General features: G+C 38.9%; 1 protein-coding gene across 14 annotated transcripts in view; it reads right to left on the bottom strand.

Moving 5' to 3' along the window:
• The window catches only part of FRMD3 (FERM domain containing 3), a 398,735-nt gene that overhangs the window by 13,319 nt on the left and 367,715 nt on the right, over window positions 1-17,701 (bottom strand). The window lies entirely within an intron of this gene.

The raw sequence follows: 17,701 nt of genomic DNA, 5'->3' as shown, positions 1-17,701 counted from the left end.
TTTAAACTGAAAATAACGAGTGTTGGTGAGGATGTGAAGACATTAGAACCCTGCATTTGCCAGTGAAACTATACGTGGTTGTGGCCATTGTGGGAAAGATAATTGATAGTTCCTCAAAAAATCAAATATAGAGTTACCAGATGACCCAGCAATACCACTCCCAGGTGCATACTCCAGAAAATTGAAAACATGTACTCAGAATGCTGGGACCCAAGAGGGCCGATTAGAGCAGCTGTGGTCGTTGTTGCTCATGGAGATGAGTATAAAGGGGCAAGTAAATGCATTACTTTCAACTGAGATACCCAGGTTCTTGCACTGTGACTGACTTCATGAACAGCTCAACCCACAGAGAGTAATAAAAAGCAGAAGAGGGGGTGACAGCCCACGTGGAAGAGGCACAGAAGCAAAGGAACCCCCACCCCCAGCCAAGAAGTGGTGAGTGATTGTGTGACCCCACCCAGGAAACCATGCTTCTCCCTTGGATCTTTGCAACCTGTGGATCAGGAGATCCCCTGGTGAATCCATGCAACCATGGCCTTGGGTTTGATACACAAAACTGTGTGGAATATCGGCAGAGCAGCCACTCAGGCACATACAGAGACCCAGGAGTTTTACATACTCTGGCCTCAGGATCCCTGGCAAGGCAGGAAATCCATCTGTACATATCCCTAGGAAGCGGGCTGAATCCAGGGAGCCAAGTAGCCTCAGTCTGTGGTCCTCACTACCATGGCACCTCACAAGTTAAGACCTGTCTTGGAATCCCAGACAGCTAATGGCAGTAGGTTAGAGTCTGCTTAAAATGGCTCTAAGTGCAGGGGAAAGGGATGGTCACCATCTCTGCAGCATAGGTGACTTGGTTGCTCCAGCCTGCTGACTGTGGAGAACAGAGACAGATCAGATGAGGAAGGGTACCACACAATGCAGGACAGCTGCCTCCCAGATTGTGGCCAGACTGCTTCCTTAAGTGTGACCCCAATCCATTTCTCCTCACTGCATAGGACCTCCTTGTGGGGGTTTTAGCCATTCTAGGCAGGATTCTACAAACTGAGCTTTGATCTGTCCTTGGGATGGAGCTCCCAGGGGGAGGGGCAGCCACTACTGTAGTTTGGTCAACTCAGCTGTTCCAGCCTGCTTGCTTTAGAGAAGAGAGGCAGTATGAATGACAAAGGGTCCCTGCCAATGCGGCACACCTGCTCTACCAAAAAGCAGCCAGACTGCTTCTTGGGGTGGATCTGTGATCCCAGTCCTCCTGAGTGGAACCTCACAATGGGGGTTTCCAGCCACCTCATACAGGTGCATGAAGGCCACCAACAAGTCTGTACCCCCCGGGAATGGAACTTCCAGTAGAAGCAGCTGGCTCCATCTTTGCTGTTTCATGGCCTTCACTGGTGATACCTACAGGTACAGAAGAAACTAAGGCAACTGGAGTCTGAAGCACAGACCCAGCAAACTGCAGCAGCCCTAGAGTAGAACAGCCTGAGTGTTAAAAGAAAAACAGACAGCCGGGCGCGGTGGATCAAGCCTGTAATCCCAGCACTTTGGGAGGCCGAGGCAGGTAGATCATGAGGTCAACAGATCGAGACCATCCTGGTCAACATGGTGAAACCCTGTCTCTACTAAAAACACACACAAAAAAAATTAGCTGGGCATGGTGGCGCGTGCCTATAATCCCAGCTACTCAGGAGGCTGAGGCAGGAGAATTGCCTGATCCCAGGAGGCGGGGGTTGCGGTGAGCAGAGATGGTGGCATTGTACTCCCACCTGGGTAACAAGAGCGAAACTCCATCTCAAAAAAAAAAAAAGAAAAAGAAAAACAGACAAACAAAAAACAACAACATCAATAAAAAGGATGCCATGCAAACCTCATTCAAAGGTCACCAACCACAAAGATCGAAGGTAGACAAGCCCACAAAGATTAAAAAAAATCAGTGCAAAAACACTGAAAGCTGAAAAAACCATAATACTTCTTGTCATCCAAATGACCACAGCACTTCTCTAGCAAGGGCACAGAACTGGGCTGAGGCTGAGATGGATGAACTGACAGAAGTAGGCTTCAGAAGGTGGGTAATAATGAACATCACTGAGAATGCAAAGAAGCTAAGAATCATAACCCAATGCAAAGAAGCTAAGAATCATAATGAAACATTACAGGAACTGACAGCCAGAATGGCCAGCTTAGAGAGGAACATAATGGACCTGATACAGCTGAAAAACACAACACAAGGACTTCACAATGCAATCACAAGTATTGATAGCAGAACAGACCAAATTGAGGAAAGAATCTCAGAGCTTAAAGACTATCTTTCTGAAATAAGACAGGCAGACAAGAATTGAGAAAAAAGAATTTTAAAAATGAACAAAATCAAGAAATATGGGATTATGTAAAGAGACTGAACCTATGCCTGAATCTGACTGAGGTACCTGAAAGAGACAGGGAAAATGGAACCAAGTTAGAAAATATACTTCAGGATATCATCCAGGAGAACTTCCCCAACCTAGCAAGACATGCCAACATCTAAATTCAGGAAATGCAGAAAACCCCAGTAAGTTTCTCCACAAGAAGATCATCCCCAAGACATATAATCAACAGATTCTCCAAGTTCAAAATGAAAGAAAAAATGTTAAGGGCAGACAGACAGAAAGGCCAGGTCACTCACAAAGGGAAGCCCATCAGACTAACAGCGGCTCAGCAGAAACCCTACAAGCAAGAAAAGATTGGGGGCCAATATTCAATATTGTTAAAGAAAGTAATTTCCAACCAAGAATTTCATATCCGGCCAAACTAAGCTTCATAAGTAAAGGAAAAACAAGATTCTTTTCAGACAAGCAAATGCTAAGGGAATTTATCACCACAATACCAGCCATGCAAGAACTTGTGAAGGAAGTATTAAATATGGCAAGGATAAACCATTACTGGCCACTACAAAAACACACTTAAGTACACAGACCTGTGATACTATGAACCAATCACATAACAAGTCTGAAAAATACCCAGCTAGCATCATGACAGAATCAAATTCACACACAACAATATTAACTGTAAATGTAAATGTAAATGGGCTAAATGCCCCAAATAAAAGACACCGAATGGCAAGCTGGGTAAAGAGCCAAGATCCATCAGTATGCTGTCTTCAAGAGATGCATCTCATGTGCAAAGACACACACACACTCAAAATAAAGAGATGAAGGAAAATTTACCAGCAAATGGAAAACAGAAAAAAGGCAGGAGTTGTAATCCTAGACTCTGACAAAACCAACTTTAAACCAACAAAGATCAAGAAAGACAAAGGAGGTCCTTACATAATTATTAGGAAAAGCTAACTATACTAAATATATATGCACGCAATACAAGAACACCCAAATTCATACAGCAAGTGCTTAGAGACCTACAAAGGGACTTAGACTCCCACACAATAATAGTGGGAGACTTTAACACCCTATTGACAATATTAGACAGATCATGAAGACAGCATATTAACAAAGATATTCAGGACCTGAACTCAGCTCTGGATCAAATGGATCTGGTAGATATCTACAGAACTCTCCACCCAAATTTTAAAAAGATACATTCTCATTGCCACATGACACTTATTCTAAAATTGATTGCATAATTGGAAGTAAAATATCCCCAGCAAATACAAAAGAACTGAAATTCAAACAGTCTCTCAGACCACAGTGCAATTAAATTAAAACTCAAGATTAGGAAATTAACTCAAAACCACAAAACTACGTGGAAATTAACAACCTTCTCCTGAATGACTCTTGGGTAAATAATGAAAGTAAGGCAGAAATCAATAAGTTCTTTGAAACTAATGAAAACAAAGAGACAATGTACCAGAATTACTTGGATGCAGCTAAAGCAGTATTAAGAGGGAAATTTATAGCACTAAATGCCTACATTAAAAAGCTAGAAAGATCTCAAGTTAACAATCTAACATCTCAACTAAAGAACTAAAGAACCAAGAGTAAACAAACCCCAAAGCTAGCAGAAGACAAGAAATAACCAAGATCAGAGAAGAACTGAAGGAGATAGAGACACAAAAAACCTTCAAAGAGTCAATAAATTCAGAAGCTGAATTTTAGAAAAAAAATTAATAAATAGATAGACCACCAGCTATACTGATAAGGAAGAAAAGATAGAAGAGTCAAATAAACACAATCTGAATTGGTAAAGGGGATATCACCACTCACCCCACAGAAATACAAACAACCATCAGAAAATACTACAAACACCTCTATTCACATAAACTAGAAAATCTAGAAGAAATGGATAAATTCCTGGACACATACACCTTCCCAAGACTGAACCAGGAGGAAATTGAATCTCTGAATACACCAATAATGGGTTCGGAAATTGAGGCAGTTATAAATATCCTACCAATCAAAAAAAGCCCAGAACAAGAAGGATTCGGAACTAAAACTGAATTCTACCAGAGGTACAAATAAGAGCTGATACCATTTCTACTGAAACCCTTTCAAAAAGAGGAAAAGGAGGGACTTCTACCTAACTCATTTTATGAGGCCAGCATCATCCTGATACCAAAACCTGGCTGAGATACAACAAAAAAAGTAAACTTCAGGCAATTAATTCAATTAATATTGATGAATATTAATGCAAAAATCCTCAATAAAACACTGGCAAACTGACTCCAGTAGCAGATCAGAAGCTTATCTACCACAATCAAGTTGGTTTCATTTCCAGGATGCAAGGTTGGTTCAACATACCTAAATCCATAAAAGTGATTCCTCACGTAAATAAAACTAAAGACAAAAAACACATGATTATCTAAATAGATGCAGAAAAGGCTTTCAATATAATTCAACATCCCTTCATGTTAAAAACTCTTAATGAACTACATACTGAAGGAGCATACCTCAAAATAATAAGAGCCATATATGACGAACCCACAGCCAATATCATACCAATAGGCAAAAGTTGGAAGCATTCCCCCTGAAAACCAGCACAAGACAAAGATGCCCTCTCTCACCACTCCTATTTGACATAATATTGGACATTCTGGCCAAGGCAATCAGACAAGAGAAAGAAATAAAGGTTTTCAAATATGAAGAGAGGAAGTCAAATTATTATTTACTTGCAGATATTTACTCCCCATCATCTCAGCCCCAAAGCTTCTTAAGCTAATAAGAACTTTCATCAAAGTCTCAGGATATAAAATCAATGTGCAAAAATAGCTAGCATTCCTATATACCAACAACAGGCAAGCAGAGAACCAAATTATGAATAAACTCCCATTCAAGACTGCTGCAAAAAGAATAAAATACCTTGGAATATAGCTAACAAGGGAAGTGAAGAACCTCTTCAAGGAGAACTACAAACCACTGCTCAAAGAAATCAGAGCTAACACAAACAAATGGCAAAACATTCCATCCTCATGGATAGGAAGACTCAATATTGTGAAAATGGCCATACTGACCAAAGTAATTTAGAAATTCAAAGCTATTCCCATTAAACTACTGTTGATATTCCTCACAGAATTAGAAAAAAACTAGTTTAAAATTCATATGGAACCAAAAAAGAGCCCAGATAGCCAAGACAATCCTAAACGAAAAGAACAAACCTGGAGGCATCATGCTACCCAACTTCAAACTATACTACAAGGCTATAATAACCAAAACAGCATAGTGATGGTATAAGAACAGACACATAGACCAATGATACAGAATAGAGAACTCAGAAATAAGACTGCACACCTAAAGCCACCTGATCTTTGAAAAACTGGACAAAAACAAGCAATGAGGAAAGGACTCCCTATTTAATAAATGGTGCTGGAAGTGCTGGATAGACAATGCAGAAAATTGAAATTGGACACCTTCCTTATACCATATACATAAAATTAATTCAAGATGGATTAAAGACTTAAATGTAAAATCCAAAACTATAAAAACCCTAGAAGAAAATCTAAGCAACACCACTCAGGACAGAGACATGGGCAAAGATTTCATGACGAAAATGCCAAAAGCTATTAGAACAAAAGCAAAAATTGACAACTGGGATCTAATTAAACTAAAGAACTTCTGCACAGTGAAAGAAACTATCATCAGTGTAAACATATAACCTAAAAAATGGGTGAAAATTTTTGCAATCTATTCATCTGGCAAATGTCTAATATCCAGAGTCTACAAGGAACTTAAATAAATTTACAAGAGAAAAAAACAAACAACCCCATTAAAATGTGGGCAAAGGATAGGAACAGACACTTCTCAAAAGACATGCCTGTGGCCAACAAACACATGGAAAAAAAAAAAACCTCAACACAACTGATCATTGGAGAAATGCAAATCAAAATCACAATGAGCTATGAGATATCTCACACCAGTCAGAATTGTTATTATTAAAAGGTAAAAAAATAACAGATGCTGGTGAGGTTGCAGATAAAAAGAAGGGCTTTTACACTGTTGGTGTGAGTGTAAATTAGTTCGACCATTGTGGAAGTCTATGTGGCTAGTCCTCAAAGACCTAGAGGCAGAAATACTATTTGACCTGGCAATCCCATTACTGGGTATATACCCAGGGGAATATAAATCATTCTATAATAAAGATACATTCATGTGTATGTTCACTTCAGCACTATTCACAATAGCAAAGACATGGACTCAAATGCAATGTCCATCAATGATAGGCTGGATAAAGAAAATGTGGTACATATACACCATGGAATACTATGCAGCCATAATAAAAAGGAATGAGATCATGCCCCTTTGCAGGGACATAATGAAAGCCATTATCCTCAGCAAACTAAACAGAAAACAAAGTAGCAGAAAACCAAACACCACATGTTCTCACTTATAAGTCAGAGCTGAATGATGAAAACACATGGACATATCAGGACGAACAACACACACTGGGGCCTGTCGGCAGCGGGCTGGGGAGAAGGAAGCATCAGGAATAATAGCTAATGGGTGCTGAGCCCTAGATGATGGGTTGATAGGTACAGCAAACCACCATGGCACACTTTTACCCATGTAACAAACCTGTACATCCTGCACATGTACTCCTGAATTTAAAAGTTGAGGGGGGAAAAACATCTTGAGTGCAAACTGTAAAACTCAAGCCTTGAAAGTATTTTGAAATTAAAATATAGCTTCTTTTTTATATTTTCTGGTTGCTAATTCTGCATAAATTAATCAAAACTAAACTTTTCTCTCTCAAAAAAAAAAAAGTCCAAAGATACCAAAATAATACATTAGTAAGACTGTCTACACTGCTTCACTAAATTTAATTTACTCCATCCAAGAAGCCTCCTGAATATATGCAGAACGCTCAGTTGGTAAGTTTGATCATTTTTTGTTTTAGAAGTGAAATGGCAATGATTTAGAAAAAGGAAATTGCTATCAAAGTTATGTAATTATGCATCCCAATTAAAATTAGATAATAGCTATCAAGTTTCTTGCCCATAGAAAACACTCCATGTTAACTATTATTACCTTTTAGTATAGCAATATAAGTATGTTTTTATACCATTGTGAGCATTTTTTAATTTGAAGAAATACCATATAAAATGAAATTGCAGTAATCAAAAGATATTGATGGAAAAGAGAGACCGTTGATGTCAGACAGAATGCCTGCCATGTACAGTCAAGCAGGTTGCACGCTGCTCACTCCCATCAGCACCACTCATGTAAACCCCAATAAACAGCATGCCCTAAAGATATGCCAGGCATCACAACACAACCTACTAGGCAGCTACTGATAGATGCTATTACTAGAAAAGCTATTCTTCATCTCATTACTGAAGCAAAATATAGACCCTTTCAGTGCACAGCAAAATTAATTGTAACTTAAAATGGAATGAGCAGTGCTCACAGTTACATTCAGAAGCCAGCCTCTCTGTTAACGCTGAGCATATTTGCAACAGAATCCAAATGCTACAGCTGAGGTTTCCAGCAGCTTGTATGTATACACAACAGCTAAAGAGCTTGGCTAACAGCCCTTGTCTAGTTTGCCTGTGGGTGGTGATCTCTATGGTGCAGGCAATGCCATACTGGGTGTCAGCAGAGCAAATGCCTTAAAATGAGGATACTAATAACCCTTAACTATTTCACAAGGCTGTGGAAAGGATCAAAGTGTGAAGAAAAGAAAAATGAGAGAAAGCACTTTGGGGACAATATGGTGACATCAGAATATAATGAATCATCTGCAATTTGCATTTAACTTTGCTAACTTCCTAAGCAAAGACTGGCATCTGGGTTCCTTGGAGTAACTCTAAACCCACATGGCAATGTCTTTCCTATCTGAAATCTGCCACTGTCATTGCTGTTATATGGCTGAAAACAAACTGGTTCACTTTGCAGGAGACATTTCTTCAGCCTTACTTCCTGCTCTGATGCTCACCCTGTGAGCACGAAGCCTACCTTCACCCTAGGAGGCTTTGGCAGGTGGCGTCGTTAGGAACCACCACACTAGTTCCCTTGGAGGCACGCTGAGACAGCCCATACATAGCCCAACTATGTAATAATGCCCATTAAACCTCCAGAGCAGGGGTACAAAGAAAGCACCACCATTTGGAGGAAGGTGTTTTAGAAAATCACAGAGGCTTTTGTAGATGTCACAATGATTGGAGGGGCTAGTGTCATTTGATGGGCAGGAGTCAAGGATGCCAGACATGCTGAACTGTGTAGGATACTTTCACAAAATGAAGAATTATTTTGTATACCACAGAACTTTCAAATGTCAAATGTCAGATATTACCCATATAGATGAAACACCTACTTATAATGATCTGAATCTAGAATCTACCTCTGTTTTACCTTTAAACCTAAAGCATTTGGGGTATGATTTTAACATATCTTAAATTTTTCAGAAATGCCACCACTGGGTAAACTGAGGGAAGATTTTTGCTGAGAATTTAGAAGTTGAGAATATCACATCTCATCAGGGATGCTAAGGAGTCGAGTTGCCTGCGTCACAGCACATATTACCACCCCTAGTCTGTTGGGTGGTTCCCTTGATGCCCATTTTCCCCTATTCCAAACATCTCACATTTTGATTCTGCCTCCTGGTGAGTCATGCTTGAGAAAAACCTTTGGAAATTCTTATTATTTTATTATAAATGACTTTCTTCTAATTTTTCCTTATATGACATAGCATTATTTTGACTTAGCTAAGTGTAGGCAGACTGTGTTTTCTGAAAGTTACACCTCAGGATGCTAGTGAGAACATTCCAAGGTTTTTGTTTTTACAGGGAGACACTGGACCTCAAAGTGTGACAAGCACAACTCAAGTGCATGTGAAGCTGTCAGGTCTCTATAGACATCTCGTAGCTACTGTTCCTAACCAGAGCCATTCCCCCTGAGTAGGCTAAACTGAGTGATCTAATGTTGATCATCTTGGCAATACCACTCCACTTCTGGAAAATATGATGGAGTGAAAAAAGCAGTGGCCTAAGACACCTGGAATCAGTTTTCCAGCGAAGCCACAGCTATCTGAGCAACATTAGGCACACCACTTCAGTTTTATAGTCTTGGGCTTTTTACCTGCAAAATGGACCAGACCCTCCCCAGTACAGTATTCTGTGGCTCCAGCTTAGACTATGTCTGTCGCCAATCTGTCCTACTTAAAGTTATATGTAGAAAGAGAAAAGGAGACAAGGCCATTAAGATTTTTAATAACTGTCTACTTGGCTGGATACATTAAAGTATATGAGCATGTGATACTCATAAGAGTCATAAGAAAAATGAAGCATAGGGAAGTTAAGGTCACAAAGCTAGAAAGCAACAGAGCAGGGTTTGTATCCATGCCTGTCTGATTCCAAAGCCCATGCTTTCCCCGAACTTACCATGTTGGCTGAAGAGGAGGAGATCTGAGAGGCCCAGAAAGACCCTCACTTCTTAACTAAGGGGGAAGAGGCTTCTCTGTCATTGGCCCCATTTCATCTGCTGAACCCGTGATGACCTTATATGTAGGGTCCCCATTCATCCCCATTTGCCTGGAGCCGTCCTACTCTATGTCTGCTGTAGTGTCAGTATGACAGCATTGTTAAAATTCCCTTTTCACTCTCAAATTTTATGATCACTTAATTACATGGAACCTCTCCTGTGATAGTATCATAGCCAAAACAGAAGCCACACATACACAAAAATCACTGGCTGCTGTGGGGCTTAATGACTTAGGTAAGAAACAAAATAAACTTTAAATATCACTATATTCTCTACATGTTCTATCAGTCCCTAAAATGTTTTCTATTCACATTAAGCAGAATGCAAACTTCTAAAACTTAGGAAGATAATATACCGTTAACCTCACATGTGACTCCTCTATCTCTCCTTTTTGGAAGATAAAGTTTAATACTTCAAGAGAAACTCTTGTCCCATGGGTTTAAAGAAAAATCCTAAAGATGACATTTACTTTTCCAGATGAGAGTTTTTAGTTTCAGCAATGAACACCGCAGAAGATCTAATGCTACAAATGTTCCTGGTGCCTCTGAACATATTTGGGAGTCACCAATTCATTCTATTTAAAACCTATGAAGAGTCATCCCAGTGACTCAGGAAATAATGCATGAAAGGAAACTTACACACACACACACACACACACACACACACACACACACACACACACACAGCAGATCCTAATACTTTCCCATTGCTGCTCCACTCTGAAATCTGAAACACTGCCTCCCATGTAAACATCTTCCAGAACCCAGGACTGCCAGCATTGGCTGGCATTCAGGTTCTTTCTCCATCCTTAGGCTTCATCCTTGCAGACTAAACTCTCTTCTCCAAGTGGCCATCATTGCCAGCCTTGCCTCTTGGTTATGCCTCTACTTTTGCTGACCATCTTGACACCCATAGTCTTACCATCATCTTGGGTGACTTGAGTGAATGTGTAGAATTCCTAAAGATGATTCATGCAATCCTTGTCCTTGCTTTCCATGGTCAGTTGCTTCCCCCACCCACTGAAATGGCTCTCACAAAGTCTCCAATGATCACCATATTGCTAAAGACAATGAGTGTTTTCTTCCATCCTCCTACTGCTCACTTGACCTCTGAGGTTCTATACTCCCTTGGTTTCCATCCAATGATTCTAAGCTACCTCTGTCTTCATAATCTTTTCACTCTATTTGTGATGGCCTCAACTCTCTGCTCTTCTTACTCTATATCCTCTTTCTTGGCATTTCAACCATATTTATGGCTCCAATATGCTACTACAGTATTGTTCAACCTGCTACTACAGGTCACCAGTGTCCCTTAAGGTTCTGCCAGCTGTCCCTTGAGTGTTCCCTCGTCAGCTAAGTTTGGGAAACCTTGCACACTCTATCACCTTTTGAATATTACTATCAAGATTAAGTATACAAACTCTGAAGTCACCTTTCTGGGTTTGAATCCTGGCCTTGTACTCATTGCCACTGACAGTTTACTTAATTACTTAATTGTGCTATTCCAGGTTTTCTCATCTGTAAAATGGCAAAAATTCCAGGACATGCTGCATGGGGATATTGTGTGGAAAGGAATATGAGTTAATACACATAAAGTGCCTGACACACGGTAAACACTCAATAATATTACTACTAGCATATACAAATGTCTGCAAGGTCGGGAATAGATGAAATCAGTTTTATGTAACTCAATATTTCCCAAATATATTCTCCCAGAGAACATAGAACATAACTTAGTTTGGGAAATCTATGTTGCTGAATTTCTGGGCCATCTCAACTCAAAACTCTTCAGTGAGATTTACCAGGCAACTGTGCACAGGACAACTTCAATACATCCAAACCCAAATGCATCATCTCCCACCCAACTCTTTCCCTCCTGCACCACTCACTATGTAGTATATGGCACCATCTTTTCTTCAGTCTCTTATATCAGCAACCCAAGGATTGGCCAAAACTATTACTTCTCACCCACTGCTCACATCTGTCAACTTCTGCGAATTCTGCCACCCTCTTCATTTTCAAAGCTGTCCCTGCCTCTCCATTCTTATCACTTCTTAACTATATGATACCAGTGGCCTCCTCACTGGTTTCTTTGATTTCAGACCAGCTTCTTGTAAGTTGCTTCCAGAATAATCATTTTTAAAGGCCTAATTAGTTATATCAATCCTCTTGTTAAAAGGTTTCTCATGCCTTTCAGGCTAACTATTAAACTCTTTAGCTTAGTACAAAAAGCTCTACTCTACCTCATATGCTTCCTCCATGCCCACCTAGTGAGGGGTTCCCATATGTGTCACATTATGTCATGCCTCTGTGTCTTTGCACAGACTGCCACCTCTTCCTGGAATGTCCTCTGCACCCGGATAGCTCTTACTCATCCTCGAAGACCCTATGTGTTGTATCCTCTGGGAAGGCTCTCTTATCCCTTCACTCCCAGTATGGGTTATATGCTACTTATCTGGTACTTTTCATTGTTGACTCCTTATGGCCCATTTATGCCCAAATGATTAGTCTAAGCCAGTCATGGTAATTCCAGTCTTTTGGTCACATTTGGTTTTAAAATTGGTATATGGGCCAATTGGTATATGGGAGAAGAAGAGAGGTAGTGGGAGGGGGTCTGAGGGAGGGATTTTTGAGAAAGGTTTTTACTTCTAAGAAGAACATCCTGGAAAGGTACAGACTCCTTATCTCTCGACATTGTTGTAAGTGAAGGAGGCAGCAGAAACTGGCAGCTGTCCAATGGTGCTGATGGCAACTGCTTGAGGGGAAGCTTGGCTGACTGAGAAGAGCAGTGTAGAGATAAAATGAAACTGGTTCTCAACCCTGGAATCCTCTCTAACTCTGAACTTGTCTTGGATAATAAATCACCTTATTATTTAAACCAGTGCTAATTAGAATTCTTCGTTACTTGCTGATGATGGCATCCTAATTGATGCAGCTGTCATACCATCTTGTGGATCTCTTTGCAATGCAAACTATCACCACAGTCAGTCATTACACTGTGCTGCAGATTTTCTATGGGTTTTTCCATTAAAATTTTATGTCCTGAAAGGCAAGCACCTGAAATATCGGCTAGAGAATTGTAGAAATCACTACGTGTGATGGCAAACATTATATAATAGCAAAACTTTGGAAGAATTCCCGCCGAAGTCAGGAGCATAACAAAGAATTATCACCACACATCAGTATCGGCCCTAAATAATGCAATATGATGAAGACAAAAAATAAGAAGTGTAAATATTGGAAAGTAAGGCACAAAATTCTAGTTCCAGGTAATAGAATTATCTACATAGAAGAGAGATGACAATGAAACAGGACACCAATAAGAATTTAATAAGGTGTTCAAGTGCAAGACCAGGATATTAAAGCAGGTGACTTAGTGCATATAGCAGAGACAATATAAAAAATAATGGAAAATATCATTCAAAATAGCCAAATGCATATATTAAAATAGCCATATATATCCATGAATATCCACAACAAGAAGTCTGAAAAACCTGTATAAGGACAATGTTAAAATATAACACAGTAGCATAAAATAAAATCTCAATAAATTGAAAAACATAATGATGTTCCTGAATAGGGGACCTTGATACACTGAAAATTCAGCTCTCCTCTCACTAATCTAAACTTTAATGCAATTTCAATAGAAATCCCAACACAATTTCAAAAAAGACAAATGGTAAAAGTACACATGGATAATCAAAAACTTCTGGATAATAAATCAGTGAGCACATCCAGATAATGGAAAACTATAGAGGAACCTTATATGTATATTACTAGGTGAAAGAAGCCAGTCTAAAAAAGCTGTATATTGTATGATTCCAACTATTTGACATTCTGGAAAAGGCAAAATTATGGAGACAAAAAAAAAATAGTGGTTACTAAGAATTAGGGGAAGGGAGGGATAAACAGGTGGAACACAGAACTTTTAGGGCAAACTATTATGTATGATACTATAGCGGTGGAGATACATGTCATTAAACATTTGTCCAAACCTGCAAACTAATCAACTTTGCAAACTATCAACTTTGGATAGTCATGATGTCTCAATGCAGACACATCATTTGTAACAAATGTACTTCTCTTGTGGGGGATGTTGATAATGAGGGAGGCTGAGCATGTGTAAGGGAAATTCTCAATATGTGGGAAATTCTGTGCCTTCCTTTTAATTTACTGTGAATCTGAAAATTGCTCCAAAAATATAATTTCTTTAAAAAAAATGCAATGCAGGGGAAACTTGGCCTACCTGATATTAAAACTATACCGTATAGTTATAGAGCCAGAATAATAAATAAAATTCAGAAATATACCCTTGAATGTAATGGAAAATTTGTTTATGAAAAATAGTTTTGTAAAATGTGGCTAACCAATTGTGGGGTGGGGGAAAATCCCTATATCCCTATGGTTTATCCCTATATCCCATGGTAATATCCCTGTACTATGTCATGCACACATAAAATTCCTAAGGAGATAAAAGGTTAAACTAAAACAAAATTAGGTACCACATGAAATTGAAATTGCCCATTTTGAAGGTCATAAGCAGTTATTACCAGCAATTTCATATAGTTTAAGTAAATGCATTAATTATTAAAAATAAAAACAGGAAATACTTTTATAATATTGGCATAGGGAGAATTAAGATAAAAAAGAAATAAAACCTAAAATATACAAAAAGTAAGTAGCCTGCATGTATAGAAGTTCTCTGTGCCTATAAAAAGTGCCTGCGTCATAAAGTTAACATTAAATATTAGTTGAAAACCAAGAACCAATTGGGAGAAAAAAATTAACATTTGTAAAATACAAAGAATTAATACTCAGATTGAAAAAGAAATACTACAATCTATATGGGAAGGACAAAAACACAACAGAGATGTACTAAGTAAACAAATAGGCAATTCTCAGAAGAAGAAATGAAAATAGACAATTATTTGAAAAGATCCTTATCCTCACTGACAAATAGGGATATGCAAATTAAAACAATGAAGTCTCATTTTCCTTTCAACCATTTTGCAAAGCTTTTAAGAAACTGTGCATATCAGGGTTAGTGATTATGTGGGGGAACAAACAACCTCGTACTCACGTTGTTAGTATCTGCTTTTAGAGGATAATTTGTCCATTTCCATTAAAAGTTAAAATTTACATATCCTTCAACCCAACAATTACACTTTTAAGCATCTATTAAAGAGAAATGCCTCTGTACACATATGCATTGCAGTACCATCTGTTACAGACAAAAAACGAGACATAACCATTTCCAACAATAATTTGATAATTAAATAACTGAGTTACTATATCTCTATTTACTTAGTATTATCCAGCCATTTCTAAAAAGGATGTATATTAACATGTATGGATTTGGAAAGTCCTTCAAGTCCTATGCTAAAGTGAGAAAACTAATTCTACAATACTATATCGCAAACAATCCCATTCATGACAAAAAACGTCCTATATCCTATATGGCAATATTCATAGATCAACTATTGGGAGTATTAAAGGAAAGCATCTATATATTTGTTCTTTTTAAAATCTTTTACAATAAGAACACATCATATGTTACTTATGTCATTATACAAATAGTTAATTTAATCTCAATTCACTTTTAAGTCAGTTCCACACGTGTGCATGAGAAATAGCCAATTCCAGACATTTCCCAGGTGTATTTTGTTTTAATCAATTGGTAAAAACCATATGTACACATATAGCCACAGTTTCTTTCTTGCTGTAAGCTCTAACTTTTTAAGTTCCTATTTCAATTCCTATTTCCCCCAAGGACCATAAAATATCAAATATATTTACACTGAAAGGGCAATTGGCAGAAGGTCAGTTTGATTGCAATTCTTCAGCTGATATTTTGAGTAAAGCTATGTCTTGAGGATAAAGTGGAGCTCTGCCTCACCCCAGCAAGCAAATCTGAGATCTGACCCTTTCAACAATGAAAGGAGGGAGAGCATGTTCTGATCATCCATTCTGCCTTCTCCATAATCTTCTCATATTATTGAACAATCTGGAGGAACACACCACCACTGCCTCCCTCTCCCTCCTAACTCACCCACTGCTGACTAGGGTGTAATTTGTATTTATGACAACTTTATATCATTTTTCTTGTACAAGGGAACACACCCTCCTGTTTCTCCTTTGCACTGACTTACTTGCTCACACTCCTTGTCTCTGCTTTTCTCCCTCCCTCTCTCTCTTCTCACCCTTATCAAAAGCCTCTGACACCAAGATCACCCTGGCCTTCTCTCCACCAGCAATGAGCAGAAAGCTGAAAGCCCGCACACTTCAGACACAGGATGACAGCCCAGGGCATGGTACATACCAGCGTTCCGAGCTGTGACCTTGGAGCCGAGTCTCAGCAGACGAACAAACACGTTACTGTTGCAGTGGTTCACCATGTGCAATTGGAGGCTTCGTCGAGTCTGGATCTTGACCAAGCATTTTGCCATACTGGTTATTCCAATACCCTTGGTCTCCTCGGCCTGTCATGGCCCAGGGCAGCCTTTCCCTAACCTTCCATTCTGTTTTTAAGGACCTAGGCAGGACCCACTGAATGAATCAAATGTCAGGTTCCTAATGCGGCCAACAGAAATAACTCATGAGGGATGAGCATTGGGAGGGGAGGAGGGAGGGGACGCTATTTTTAAACTCTCCACTCACCACTCTAACAAACAATGAAAGATTAGGCATCAGCCCTACTCTAGCCTTTCTTAACCATCCGGAACAAAACAGAGGACCCTGTCCAAATGCCTCATAGTTTCCTAAGAATTAAATGCCCCAGAAGATAACAACTGAACCGTTCAATAAGGGAGAAATAACACACCTTTTCTTCTAAGAATTGTTCCTTGAGCCTTTATTATATTCTAGAGCAGTACTGTCCAATAAAATTATAACATAAGCCATTTCACAGAGGGAAAAGAAGCCTTTAAAAAGCAAAATAAATGTATTACAATTAATTTTAATAATATGTTTTACTTGAGGTCAAGATATCCAAATAGTATCTCAACGTGTAATGATATCAACATTCATTAATAATTATAAACTCTTATTAATAAAGAGTTTGCATTCTTTTTTGGAACTAAGCCTTTGGAATTAGCATGTGTTGCACACTACACATGTTTAGCACATCTCAGTTCGGACCAGCCCTATTTCGAATGTTCAGTAGCTACATGTGGCTGCTGTTGTGATCAGCTCAGCTCTTGACCAAGTGCTGAATTCCTCCCCTGCCTTATCTGCATCCCACAACAATGCTAATATTTTCTTCACCTTAAAGATAAGAACAACAACTTACAGTAATGGACCTCATGACAATCGTGAAGTTAGTAAGTGCCAAAGCCATGATTTGAACCTTGGTTTCCAATTCATACTGGCTGACTAAAGTTAGGGTTTTAAATGCAGGTGCCATGCAACCATTACATTCTGACTCTTAGCACTTCGAAAGTCCTGCACCCTTACATCTGCAGTATAAAATGTGCTTGCATCCCAGGGGGTGCATTCAGGGATGCAAGCTGCTTCAATGTGTTTTTTAAGACATGCTAAAAAAAATGTCTTTTTTAGCATGTTTTTAGCATTTTTTTGAAAAAATGTCAACTGATTAATAACTGCCTCCTCATTCTATCTTAAAGCTCTATTTCTTTGGTTGTACATTTTTTTCCTCATCCTTCTCTTCTGAAGGATGAAGGGGATGAGAAGAAAAAATTTTCCTCACACAATTTCACCAAACCTGCATACATTTTTCTACTTTAAATATCTACTGTCACCAAAAGATAATTTTCTAATAATCCTTTATGAAACAAAGGTTTATTAAGA

The sequence above is a fragment of the Callithrix jacchus genome, chromosome 1, assembly GCF_049354715.1.
Source record: "Callithrix jacchus isolate 240 chromosome 1, calJac240_pri, whole genome shotgun sequence".
Classification (NCBI taxonomy): Eukaryota; Metazoa; Chordata; class Mammalia; order Primates; family Cebidae; genus Callithrix; species Callithrix jacchus.
This window is presented reverse-complemented; position numbering and strand designations above follow the sequence as displayed.